Raw genomic sequence first — 13,731 nt, 5'->3', positions numbered from 1 at the left:
GTTTTTCTCTGTTAGATGAACATTGTGTTGTGCCCAGTACTAGTGTTTGAATTTAGTTGGTTGAATATTATTCGGCGTGTTTGTTTAGTTTCCCTTGTCGATTTACCATGTTGTTCATACAAAAAGCAAAAATTTGTGTGAAACGGTCTCACGAGTCTTATGAGACATATATCTTATTTAGGTCATCCATAAAAAAATATTACTTTTTATACTAAGAGTATTACTTTTTATTGTGAATATCGGTAGAGTTGACATATCTCATAGATAAAAATTCGTGAGACCATCTCACAAGAAACTTCCTTCATACAAAATACTCATTTTATGAAATTTTAAGTCACAATGTGTATGTATGGCTGCTAGTATATATAAAAATATAAGAATTAGAAGAATTTTATTTTTTTTACAAATAAATATTAGTTGATATAATGAGATTAAAATATTTGTTCAAATAATAATAATAATAAAAAAAATAATGAAATTAAATATACCATTTTTTTAGGGGGGGGAAAGAAGAAATTCGTATATTAATAATTTAATGAATTTTCGTTTTATGTGTTGCAAGATCAATTGCATTTACTTCCGGACGCCGGAGAGAGAACGAGAGATCTACATTGTTGCTCTGCACAATTATTATGGCGAACGTTGGATTAAATGAAGAGGGACCAATATTGAATCATCAAGCGAATCGGAAATCGGCGGCGAAGAAATATCATGGGTCACCCACATTCTTTGTCTTCGTAGATTACCTTTTCCTGTTCATATTCTTCGGTTTCCTCGGCTTCATTCTCTACAAAATGGCCGGATTTTGATTCAAAAAGGTAACTTTCCGACAACCCATTTCTCATTTTGTGCCAATTAGTTTTGGTCGATGCCACATTTTTTGGTATCAATTTATGGTTTTCTTCTACTATGTAGTTGTATGTCTTTAATTTTCGGCTCTTCCTCTTTGTTTCGATGTTTGTTTCTGTGTGTCGCGGAGAAGAAGAATCAAAGGGTCCGGATAAATCTACAGTAGTTGTCTGAAACCTGGGATGGCAATGCAACTCTGGTCTTGTTGAATTCACTTGGTTTTATTTTTTTTTTTTTTGGAGTTATGATACAACCGGTTCAAGATTAATCAATTGATAATCAACCGATTTATAAAAATGAAATTCGCAAAGAAGTTTTGCAAAGAATGTTTGGCCAGGAGCTATAATACTCAACCAAGAAAAAGAGTTTTGGTCTAACTTTTAAGGTAAAGACATAAGGATTATTCGTATTGACAATCGTAGTGACATCGCTTGAACTTTCATATCATCTAAATTTGAGATTCTAGGATATAATTTTGGAGGTGGATTTAGTTGAATTGGATTGGAATTACTTGCATTGCATTCAAGAGGTTAAAAAAACCCGATGGTTTGAAACTTTCGAGGCTAATCCTTCTCGTGCATTACAAGTTAACAACTATCTTGCTGTCAAATATTATTTACGGAAAATTAGAGAGAAAAACTCACATCTCCTTCAACCTCCCCCCTATCACAATGAGTAAAGAATGTTCATGTGAATTATGGCAAATACCGGACATATAAAATCCAGAGGTTTGTCGTACTCTGGCGACTTTGTAAGACGTGGTTTGGTTTTTCGGGGGAATACGGGAAAAGCCGACAGATTAGTATTCTTGTTGCCGCTCTACATTGTGTATGATAACAAAGATTCTAAGAACATAAATTCTGTGACTAATATTTCTGTCTGCTATTCCTAGTTGTAAACTTGAGCAATCATTGAGGCTTGTGACTCAGTTATTTAAGCATTAAATCACTTTAACATAGTCGAAGTGGAATCTGTTTGTTAGTTATCGACTTAGATCTAATCTGACCGAGGTATAAGAGCATAAGGCTAAGAGTTTCGGACTTTCAGTCACATAATTTGAATGGAGTGATTGTAAACGGTTTCTGAAGAATCAAAGCTTCTATAAAGTTCCTTCCGGGTCGAAAAAAACAGCAGTAAAATGAATGCAAAACCTTCAAATTTGTATCTAATCTCTCTTATTTTATGCATCCATATATTCCTCATGCCAAATTCCTTGTGTTTTTTGTTTATGTTTTCGGGGCAGTTACGACTGCTCAAGCAAATACGTGTTGCTGATAACATTTGCAAGGAAGTTAAAATCTTAACCAGCTTTTCAAGTGAATACTTTTTTTGTAAGAGTAGTACCACTTTATAAAATATTTTGAAAATAAAAACGCCCTATTCACCAGCATATGACTATAATATCATCGTAATTGGGATCAGTAGGTCACTTTGTCTGGGTTTAATGCTAGATGCCAATGCCATGTGTGTTGAAATTGGTCCTATTCTAGTGTTAACGACTGTGGTGCCTACAATGTCTTGAAAAATGTTCTATACAAAAGATTTTGATAATAGCAACGACTATCCAGCCACCTACGGACCGCAATATCCCTGTAATCGGGGGCCAGTAGGTCATTTGCCTCCATATGTGTTGAAACTTTGACTTCTCACTTGAAACTTGACCGGTAGAGACAGTATAGAAATGCCCTATTCACCAGCATCTAGACTATAATATCCTTGTAGTTGGGATCAGTCACTTTGTCTTGGTTTAATGCATAGATGCCAATGCCATCTGTGTTGAAATTGGTCCTATTCTAGTGTCAATGACTGCTTTATAACTATTGTGGTGCACACAATGTCTTGAAAAAGGTTATATACCGAACATTTTGATAATTACAATGATCTATCCAGCCACCTACAGACCGCAATATCCTCGTAATCGGGGCCAGTAGGTCATTTGCCTCCATATGTGTTGAAACTTTGACTTCTCACACGAAACATGACAGGTAGATACAGTGTAGCAGTATATACAAATTTTTGTAGAAGCATGTTATCATCAGAGACAAGTACTTGGTGAAAAAAATAAAATAAAAAGGGGGAAAGTGTGCCGGCTTTTGGCGAGAACCCAGGAAACAAACATGTGCATCGAATTTATAGAATTAATTTTCTTAAATTATTGCGAAAGTCTTGTATGAATTTTCAGGGATTCCGGAAGAAATATAAGATGAGGAAACACTTTAAATGATGAAGTATAATTTTACAACAATGATAAGAAGTTGTGTTTGATACATGAGCAGTAGGAAGAGGGTTCATGAAACCCAATTTTAGAATCAAGAATAAGCACTTGCGATCATTCTGATTTCTCTAATCATGTTGTGGTTTTCAGACAAGCTCTTGAGCAGCCGGGTCGGAGGCGGAAGGTTTCTGGTAGAGAGGGAAACGAGAAGGGCTATTCTTATTTGTTTCTTTATATAAGAATTTTTTGTTTTCATTGTGTGTTCGTGTCAAGACAATATCACCAAGACTTTTTGATGTATTAGACAAGTTTTTATGTTTCCACGACTCGTTTTCTTCCATTGTAAGTTACACCATGATTCCTGTTGACAGTGCTGATCAAGTTATTCTATTCAATCCTGTATAAAGTTTAGTTTGAAGCTATAACTTATGGAAAAAATGAGAAGTGAGAAATCTCGTTTTTGTCCGCTGTTTCGCTCAATAAACTGAAAGTGCCATTTGTAAATTAGACAGAATATATTTTGATCCTCTATTTTAACTAGTGCACCGACGCACGTGTTGTGTGCTTGTATAATATTTTTTATAATTCATTTGATTTACATTTAAATGAGGATCAAAATATAATTATAAGAAATAGTGAGGGACTACACTGTAATTTTGATATATAAATTAAAAAATAAAATAAAAAATAAAAGAATTAAAGATTATCACAGTGAGAATTGAAACTATAACCTAAACCCAAAGTAACAATGTCTCTATCCAATAAATCACATGTAATTTGCATTAAAATTTTAACAATATAATAATATATATAATTACTAAAACAGATCATGACACCAAAGTTAGTAGTACTAAGTGTCTCAAACTTAATAAAGTAGTATAAATATATGAGTAGGTCTCTAATGAGACGATCTCACGAATCTTTATCTATAAGACGGGTCTACTTTACTGATATTCACAATAAAAATAATACTCTTAGCATAAAAAATAATATTTTTCATGGATGACCGAAATAAAAGATTTATCTCATAAAATACGATCCGTGAGACCGTGTCACCTAAGCTTTTGTCTTAATATATTTCATTTTTCTATTTTTTTGATAAATAGTTAGTCAAACCTCTGACACCAGTGGTATTTGGAAAATTAATAAATAATTCAAGTGTGAAAGTGTTTCATGACCATCGTAGCATGATCATGTGACATGTCTTTCATTTGGTCAATTTTTGTCGAATATAAAATTAAATATTTTATCATATAAATAGTTATGATAATTGACATATATATCGGGTAAAAATGTTATATTATCCTAAATAATGTGTTGTTAGAGTATTCTCGGTAATATATTTTTCAATAATAGAATATATGTGAGGCCCAATACTTAAATAAGCCCAGCCCATTTCTCATTTTTATTACAAATACCCAAACCCAATTGATAGAAGAATCAGATCGTTCATTTCCAGAAACTCTTTCCCAGCCTTGCTCGTCGCCTTCTTTCTGTTTTCTGCCGTCTTCGCGCAGCGCTGCCAGCGGCCAGAAAATTTAGTGCAGCGGTTATCACTCTTCTTCCTCCTTTCTATTTGAGTATTTCCTACCATGAATCGGAAGGTATCGAGTTCGATCGACCCTGTTTCCAGCAACTCGTGCATGAGCTTCGATTCGGATTTAGGTAATCTTTTGGCTTCGAATTTTGGTTGTTCTTGGTGTATTAGTTTATAAAAGTGAAGAATTGAGCTTTTCCCCTAATTTCCAGCTAGGTTTCCGGCGTGAACAATATTTCCGGCAACTTGTTCCGACGAGCCACCTTTGCGAAATTACCGTTGTGCATTCTAGCCTCGAGTATTGAGGTATTAAGTTTGAATTCCAGATTTTGAAAGGTTATATAGGCTGCCCGAATTTCGAATTTTAACCGAGACGATTTATTTTGGTTTAGTCGTTTGGTATGCATTGTATTGAAGTGTATAGCGAATTTATATTGTAGGTTTTATTGTTGGGCGAGTTCAGTTGATAATCCTTAAGAATTTGCCGTGGTATTGTAAGTTGCAATTGAGGTACGTTTAAACCTATATCATTATGACGCTTATATTGGCGTGTAAGAATATTCGGTGAATGTTGTTTGCTATTATGTGCTTTGAATGTTTAATCTGATGCATTCATGCATAAATTGTATTGGCATAACATATTGAGCCTTGACTCCTTTGACGGCTATTTATGTTGATTCTGTTGAGATATATTGAGTCATCAGAGGGACGAGTGGGTTAGGATTAGCCACATTCCCAGATGACAGCTAGGGACGAGCGACTTAGCTACTCGCATTCCCGATGCTACGTGCATGGACGAGCAGCGATTTGATGCTGCATTCCTGGCACGGGTGGCCACTGTTAGTGTTGATGATGCTATTCGTTTGGACTCCATTTGGTATCCGTTATTCCATTGTTACCATTCATGCATCGCATAGCATTGCATTTACTTGATATTATTACATGTCCTTTATTTACGTCATGATTTTACTGGTTTGTCGTACTGGGGTCCGACCCCTGTTTTCTTTTGATGTTGTGGTTGTTTTTGATGACATAGCAGGTCATTCCAGGGGTTTTGACGCGTCTGGTGGAGCGTCAGCGAGTGGTACCCAGTAGTCAGTCGGTTGGTGTCAGAGTTCCCAGATATTTATATATATATTATGTTGGTTTGATACATTTGCCATGGAGATGCCCTGTGTAGCTGTGTGGTTATGTTTTAATGTTGTTTGGATTTTATTTGTGGTATGTTGTGTCTAGTCCTGGCCAGTGCGGCTGTAGGATGTTGGTGTGGTTGATTGTGAAACTGATGTTATTTTTGAGCGTATATTGTTATTGTTGTGTTTCGAAATTTTTGGGATGTCCTACTTACGGGGAGGTCATGCCGAAATTTCTGTAGGCCCTAATGAACGTTTTAAACTCGTTTTCGCTGTTTACACCATTTAATCCTTGTTGTGTGGTAATTAAATATCAATTAAGAGCACGGGCTCTGACAGTTTGGTATCAGAGCGTAACTGGGATATGCTCGAATTAGAGTCTAGGACACTCGAGTATAGGCATAAATAAAATGATTGTGCATGTGTTTGAATATTTGCTCTTACTTGTTTCTATGTTTTGAATTAATTGTATCAGCATGACTAGAGCATATTAGTTTAAGTTTATACTCTTATGCTACGCCCATTATTTTGTTTCTGCCTGTGGATTAAATCCTTGTGTCTTGTAGATGGCACCGGGACTTAAAGGTAGAAAAGGAAAGGAAGTTGTTTCAGGAATCTGAAGCTCCTAATGTGAGAGGACTTAACGAGACTGATTGGGGAAGACGAGGTCGTCGTCCTTGTGGTGAAGTACGAAATGTTAACGTTGAGCGTGAAGTGGATCAGTTGACCAGAGGAATTGGTGAAATGGAACTTGTGATATCCCGATTTCAGAACATGCGTCCTCCTCGATTCTTTGGGAATGAAGATGGTGAGAAAGCTATAGCATGGCTAAAAAGTATGAAGCGTTTGTTTAATATGTTGGAGTACACTCCTGAATTGCAGCTTAAGTTGGCTATTTGTCAATTAAAAGACCGAGCTCAGTTATGGTGGGAAACTACTGAGGAAGCTTTGAAAGAATCAGGTGAAAGAGTTACTTGAGATGTATTTTGCGCTCAGTTTGCTCGAGAGTATTCACCGCCTTCATATTTTTCGGCCAAGGAAGTTGAATTCAATAGATTGACTCAGGGTAACATGACTGTAGTGGAGTACGCTTCTCAATTTTCAGCGCTTCTTGCCTATGTTCCTCATGTTGCTAGCAGTGATCGGAACAAGCTATCTCATTTTATGCAAGGATTGAATCGAACCATTTGTACTTTAGTGGTAGCTGGAGCGCCTGTTAATTATGCCGATGCTGTTGAGAAAGCCAAGAATGTGGAGGCGAGATTACTTTTGGCAGAACCACAGTCAGTTCAACCAGGTTTTCCTCAGAGTTTCGGAGGTAATGTGCCGATGCCACTGGGTGCACCATTATACCGTCCTTTACTGCCGTACCAGCCTACGCAGTCTTATCAACAACCAAAGCAGCAAAATTTTAAGGCCAAAGGAAAACAGTTCAAGAAACAGACTCGTAGTAGTTCTTCTAGTTCTGGCAGTCAGCGTGGAAGTTCAGTTGGGTCCCCAGGTGGAGTATTTTGTGATCGTTGTGGTGGTAAGAATTTCAGCACTCAGTGTACGAAAGTTCACGGATCTTGTAATATTTGTGGGCAAGTTGGACATTATGCTAGAGTATTTCCGAATGCAGTGAGACAACAATTTCAGCAACCTCAGTTTGGTCAGGGTTTTAGAGGACAAGCAACTAGGCCTTTTGTTCCGACTCAGTCTTTTCAGCAGTCTAACTATCCTCAGCCTAGAGGTTCTGCACAGCAGCGTTTCCCAGGGCCACAGCAGGCTCGAGTTCATGCTTTAACCCAGGATCAAGTTCAAGACGCACTGGGTGGAGTTATCGCAGGTATCTGTCTTATTTTTGATCATCCCGCTCGTATAGTGATAGACACAGGAGCATCTCATTCATTTGTATCTGTTGTATTTGTTGATGAGCATGAGATTGCTGCTACTCCGTTGATAGATACTGTCAGTCTCTACACCTGCTGGTGTATGTTTGATGTCTCATGAGATAATTTTGAATTGTGTTATTAGATTCGATGATAATATTATGATAACTAATCTCATCAAGCTGGATATGTCTGACTTCGACTGTATTCTGAGAATGGATACTCTGTCTAATTATCGAGCTATCGTCGATTGTTTCCATGGAGTTGTCAGATTCAGACCGTATTATGGCAGTAAATGGAATTTTTACGGTAGTGATTCGCAATCACGTATTCCATTAGTGTCAGCAATGGAGATGTTTAGAATCTTGTCGACAAGAAATGAAGGATTCATGATCTATGCAAGTTGATGCGACACAGGGAAAAAGATTTGAAGTCTCTGATATTCCTGTTGTCAAGGAATTCCCTGATGTATTTCCCGATGAAATTCCTGGATTTCCACCCCGAGAGGGAAATTGATTTTAGCATTGAGTTGGTGTCCGGGACAAATCCTATTTCGAGGGCACCATACCGTTTGGCTCCAGCGGAATTGAAAGAGCTCAAAGAACAATTACACGACTTACTAGAAAAAGGCTATATTAGACCAAGTATGTTACCTTGGGGAGCTCCGGTATTGTTTGTCAAGAAGAAAGACGGAACGATGAGAATGTGCATTGATTACAGGCAGTTGAACAAAGCTACTGTGAAGAATAAGTATCCCCTGCCGCGTATCGATGACTTGTTTGATCAGTTGCAAGGTACATCAGTGTATTCAAAGATCGATATCCGTTCTGGCTACCATCAGCTTAGAGTTCGAGAGAAAGATGTTCCGATGACAGCATTTCGAACACGTTATAGGCATTATGAATTTCTAGTTATGCCTTTTGGATTGACTAATGCTCCTGCGGTTTTTATGGATTTGATGAATCGTGTTTTTCGAGAATTTTTAGACAGATTTGTTATTGTCTTCATAGATGACATTCTGATTTATTCGAAAACAAAGAAGGAGCATCGAGAACATTTAAGGTTGGTCCTCCAGACACTCAGAGCAGCGCAATTGTATGCAAAATTTTCTAAATGTGAATTCTGGCTGGACAGAGTTGTATTTCTGGGTCATGTTATATCAGCTCAAGGAGTATCATTGGATCCTAGTAAAGTGGAAGCTGTTATCAATTGGCCAACACCGACGAATATATCCGATATTCGCAGTTTCTTGGGATTGGCAGGATACTATAGGCGTTTCATTGAAGGATTTTCTATTATAGCAAGGCCTATGACTCAATTAACGCAAAAAGATCGACGTTTTGTGTGGACTGATGAATGTGAGTCAAGTTTTCAGACTTTGAAGGAAAAGTTGACAACAGCTCCAGTGCTAGCTTTGCCATCAGGCTCAGGTGGATATGTTGTTTGTTCAGATGCATCTCTAAATGGACTTGGATGTGTTCTAATGCAAAATGGGCGAGTGATTGCATATGCTTCTCGTCAGTTGAAGCCGCATGAAACCCGATATCCAGTTCATGACTTACAGTGTTTGCATTGAAGTTATGGCGTCATTATCTGTACGGTGAGCAGTTTGTGATTTATTCCGATCACAAGAACCTTAAATATCTTTTCTCACAACCTCACTTGAACATGAGACAACGTCGATGGATGGAGTTACTTAAAGACTTTGATTGTGAAATTCAGTATAAACCAGGGCGAATGAATCTTATTGCAGATGCTCTCAGCAGGAAAGTTCATAATGCTATGATGACATCTTTGACTATCTCTAAAGTTCACGAGCACTTGGGAACTTCAGGATGGACTTATCAGATCAGTGGAGACTACTTTATAGTGTCATCTATTCAAGTCGAGCCACAGATTTTGTCCAGAATCAAAGCAGCACAGAAGACCGATCCGCATATTCATAGATTGAAAGAATTGTCTCGAACAGGTCAGACAGAAAAATTTAGTGTTGCTTCAGATGGTAGTCTGCGCTTTAATGGTAGACTTGTGGTTCCTAATTTGATAGATTTGAAAGAAGCCATACTAAAGGAAGCACATTGTAGTCGACACAGTATTCATCCAGGAATTCGAAAGATGTATCATGCCTTGAGAGCTCATTATTGGTGGGAAGGTATGAAGAAAGATATTTCTCATTTTGTGGCTAAATGCTTAATGTGTCAACAAGTTAAAGCCGAGAGAATGAGACTTGGTGGAATGTTACATAGTCTTGAAGTGCCACAGTGGAACTGAGAGCACATTGCTATGGATTTTGTGACTCATTTGCCTCGTTCTAATCGTGGTTGTGATGCGATTTGGGTGATTGTTGATAGATTGTCTAAATCAGCTCATTTTATCCCGTATGATCGTACTTGCACTTATATGAAAATGGCGAAGCTGTACATTGATCATATAGTGAGATTGCATGGTGTGCCAGTAACCATAGTATCTGATCGTGATCCAAGGTTTGCTTCGAAGTTTTGGGGAAGTTTGCAATCAGCATTGGGTTCAAAGTTGACTATGAGCACCGCCTATCACCCGCAGACAGATGGTCAGTCAGAAAGAACCATCCAGACTCTAGAGGATATGTTACGAGCAGTAGTGATGGATTTCAAAGGTGGTTGGCAAGAATCATTGTCTTTGGTTGAATTCTCTTACAATAATAGTTTTCAGGCAACAATCAGTATGGCACCATTTGAAGCTTTGTATGGAAGAAAGTGCAAATCGCCGATATGTTGGGAAGATGTAGGAGAAAGACAGATGTCAAGACCAGAATTTATTCAAGAGATGAAAGATAAAGTTGAATTGATCAGGAAAAGGATGAAAGCAGCCCAAGATCGTCAAGCCAGTTATGCTAATAAAAGGCGTAGACCTTTAGAGTTCCAAGTGGGCGATTATGTTTTCTTGAAAGTATCACCATTCCGGGGTACCATGAGATTCGGACATAAAGGGAAGTTAGCTCCGTGTTATATTGGTCCGTATATGATTGTTGAAAGGATTGGCACATTGGCGTATCGTTTAGATTTGCCGCAGAGTTTGTCTTTGATACATAATGTGTTTCATGTATCTATGTTGCGGAAGTATGAGCCAGATCCGTCTCATATCTTGAATGTCGAGGATGTGGAGTTGGACAGTTCCCTTAGCTATGTTGAACATCCAGTGCAAATTTTGGACCGTAAGGAAAGACAGCTCAGGAGCAAGACGATTCCATTGGTTTTGGTACAATGGAGTAGACATGGAAGAGAAGAATCTACATGGGAATTAGAGGCAAAGATGCGACAAGAATGGCCTCATTTGTTTGAGAATGTAATGAATTACGCGATGTATTCTGAATTTCCTATGTATTATCAGATGTAATGTTGTGGATATCAGTGTTGTGTTTGTTAGATTTCGAGGACGAAATCTTTTATTAGTAGGGGAGAATGTGAGGCCCAATACTTAAATAAGCCCAGCCCATTTCCCATTTTTATTACAAATACCCAAACCCAATTGATAGAAGAATCAGATCGTTCATTTCCAGAAACTCCTTCCCAGCCTTGCTCGTCGCCTTCTTTCTGTTTTCTGCCGTCTTCGCGCAGCGCTGCCAGCGGCCAGAAAATTTAGTGCAGCGGTTAGCACTCTTCTTCCTCCTTTCTATTTGAGTATTTCCTACCATGAATCGGAAGGTATCGAGTTCGATCGACCCTGTTTCCAGCAACTGTGCATGAGCTTCGATTCGGATTTAGGTAATCTTTTGGCTTCGAATTTTGGTTGTTCTTGGTGTATTAGTTTATAAAAGTGAAGAATTGAGCTTTTCCCCTAATTTCCAGCTAGGTTTCCGGCTTGAACAGTATTTCCGACAACTTGTTCCGGCGAGCCACCTTTGCGAAATTACCGTTATGCATTCTAGCCTCGAGTATTGAGGTATTAAGTTTGAATTCCAGATTTTGAAAGGTTATATAGGCTGCCCGGATTTCGAATTTTAACCGAGACGATTTATTTTGGTTTAGTCGTTTGGTATGCATTGTATTGAAGTGTATAGCGAATTTATATTGTAGGTTTTATTGTTGGGCGAGTTCAGTCGATAATCCTTAAGAATTTGCCGTGGTATTGTAAGTTGCAATTGAGGTACGTTTAAACCTATATCATTATGACGCTTATATTGGCGTGTAAGAATATTCGGTGAATGTTGTTTGCTATTATGTGCTTTGAATGTTTAATCTGATGCATTCATGCATAAACTGTATTGGCATAACATATTGAGCCTTGACTCCTTTGACGGCCTATTTATGTTGATTCTGTTGAGATATATTGAGTCATCAGAGGGACGAGTGGGTTAGGATTAGCCACATTCCCAGATGACAGCTAGGGACGAGCGACTTAGCTACTCGCATTCCCGATGCTACGTGCCTGGACGAGCAGCGATTTGATGCTGCATTCCTGGCACGGGTGGCCACTGTTACTGTTGATGATGCTATTCGTTTGGACTCCATTTGGTATCCGTTATTCCATTGTTACCATTCATGCATCGCATAGCATTGCATTTACTTGATATTATTACATGTCCTTTATTTACGTCATGATTTTACTGGTTTGTCGTACTGGGGTCCGACCCCTGTGTTTTTTTTATGTTGTGGTTGTTTTTGATGACATAGCAGGTCATTCCAGGGGTTTTGACGCGTCTGGTGGAGCGTCAGCGAGTGGTACCCAGTAGTCAGTCGGTTGGTGTCAGAGTTCCCAGATATTTATATATATATTATGCTGGTTTGATACATTTGCCAGGGAGATGCCCTGTGTAGCTATATGGTTATGTTTTAATGTTGTTTGGATTTTATTTGTGGTATGTTGTGTCTAGTCCTGGCCAGTGCGGCTGTAGGATGTTGGTGTGGTTGATTGTGAAACTGATGTTATTTTCGAGCGTATATTGTTATTGTTGTGTTTCGAAATTTTTGGGATGTCCTACTTACGGGGAGGTCATGCCGAAATTTCTGTAGGCCCTAATGAACGTTTTAAACTCGTTTTCGCTGTTTACACCATTTAATCCTTGTTGTGTGGTAATTAAATATCAATTAAGAGCACGGGCCCTGACAATATAAAAGATAATTATTTGTATTTTAACAAGCATCAATGACTAATAATTCGTATTTTGAATTTTGATAAGAACACGATATCTCAAATTTTTTTCCAGAGCGAACCAAAACTGATCAAATTAAGAGGAGGTCTCTTGTAAGACGGTCTCAAGAATCTTTATTTGTGAGACGGGTGAACCCTACCGATATTCACAATGAAAAGTAATATTCTTAGCATAAAAAATAATATTTTTTCATGGATGACCCAAATAAGAGATCTGTCTCACAAAATACGATCTGTGAGACCGTCTCATACAAGTTTTTGCCCAAAAAAATTTACTTGAAACCAAGAGGTATTCACGATAAAACACTGAATTAAAACAAGTTTAACCAATTCAATTATCATAATTTCAATATTAAATATTAAAGTTCAGTTAAAAATTAAGTTATTTTGATTTATTTGGTTTTTTTTTAAGATAACCGAAATAGAAACGAATGTCATAAATTTTTTTTTAAAAAAAATCATTTAAACCTAAATTTTGCTCACTTCCTTCTATGCGGCCTGTTTTGTTGAAGAATTGGCTGATTTCTTGTTCAATAAATATCACCCCACCCTTGGGCCTTGGCTACTCCTTTAGGTTCAATCATGAGAATGCACGAAAGTAAACCATACTAGATTGATTACTCATTTATTATTTGTCCTGAATGAATCATACCATAAATATTTTCTTTATACGTCAAATAGTATCTGAATTCAGAATGTTTTAATATTTTACTTATATAACATATTTATATAAATCCTATTCAAAAATTTCAAGTATTTATTTTTTAACAATAATTCAAATAGTTAAGATCGAATGATTCAAACATAACTTAAACTCTAATTCAAGCAAAAGAAAAATTAAATATTTGAACTTGAGATTGAGCTCAACATCAAATATATATCTAATTCGAACCTCAAATTTTTATTCATGGTAAATTCGATTCGGCTCGTTTACACCTCAAATCAATTTGACAAAATTTTTGAAACTTCTATGCAGACATAAAATACCAGTGCGAC

The 13,731-nt window shown here is 37.4% G+C and overlaps 1 long non-coding RNA gene across 1 annotated transcript; it reads left to right on the top strand.

The window, feature by feature from the left end:
• Positions 1 to 540: 540 nt before the first annotated feature.
• On the top strand, positions 541 to 3,529 carry LOC142519905 (uncharacterized). The gene is made up of 2 exons (XR_012813807.1): positions 541 to 818; positions 3,215 to 3,529. It is a non-coding gene; the product is annotated as an uncharacterized LOC142519905 (long non-coding RNA).
• The last annotated feature ends 10,202 nt before the right edge of the window (positions 3,530 to 13,731 follow it).

Source organism: Primulina tabacum, chromosome 11 (genome assembly GCF_025594145.1).
Source record: "Primulina tabacum isolate GXHZ01 chromosome 11, ASM2559414v2, whole genome shotgun sequence".
In the NCBI taxonomy this organism is placed as follows: Eukaryota; Viridiplantae; Streptophyta; class Magnoliopsida; order Lamiales; family Gesneriaceae; genus Primulina; species Primulina tabacum.
The sequence above is the reverse complement of the archived record's forward strand: the minus strand, read 5'-3'. Positions and strand labels throughout refer to the sequence as shown.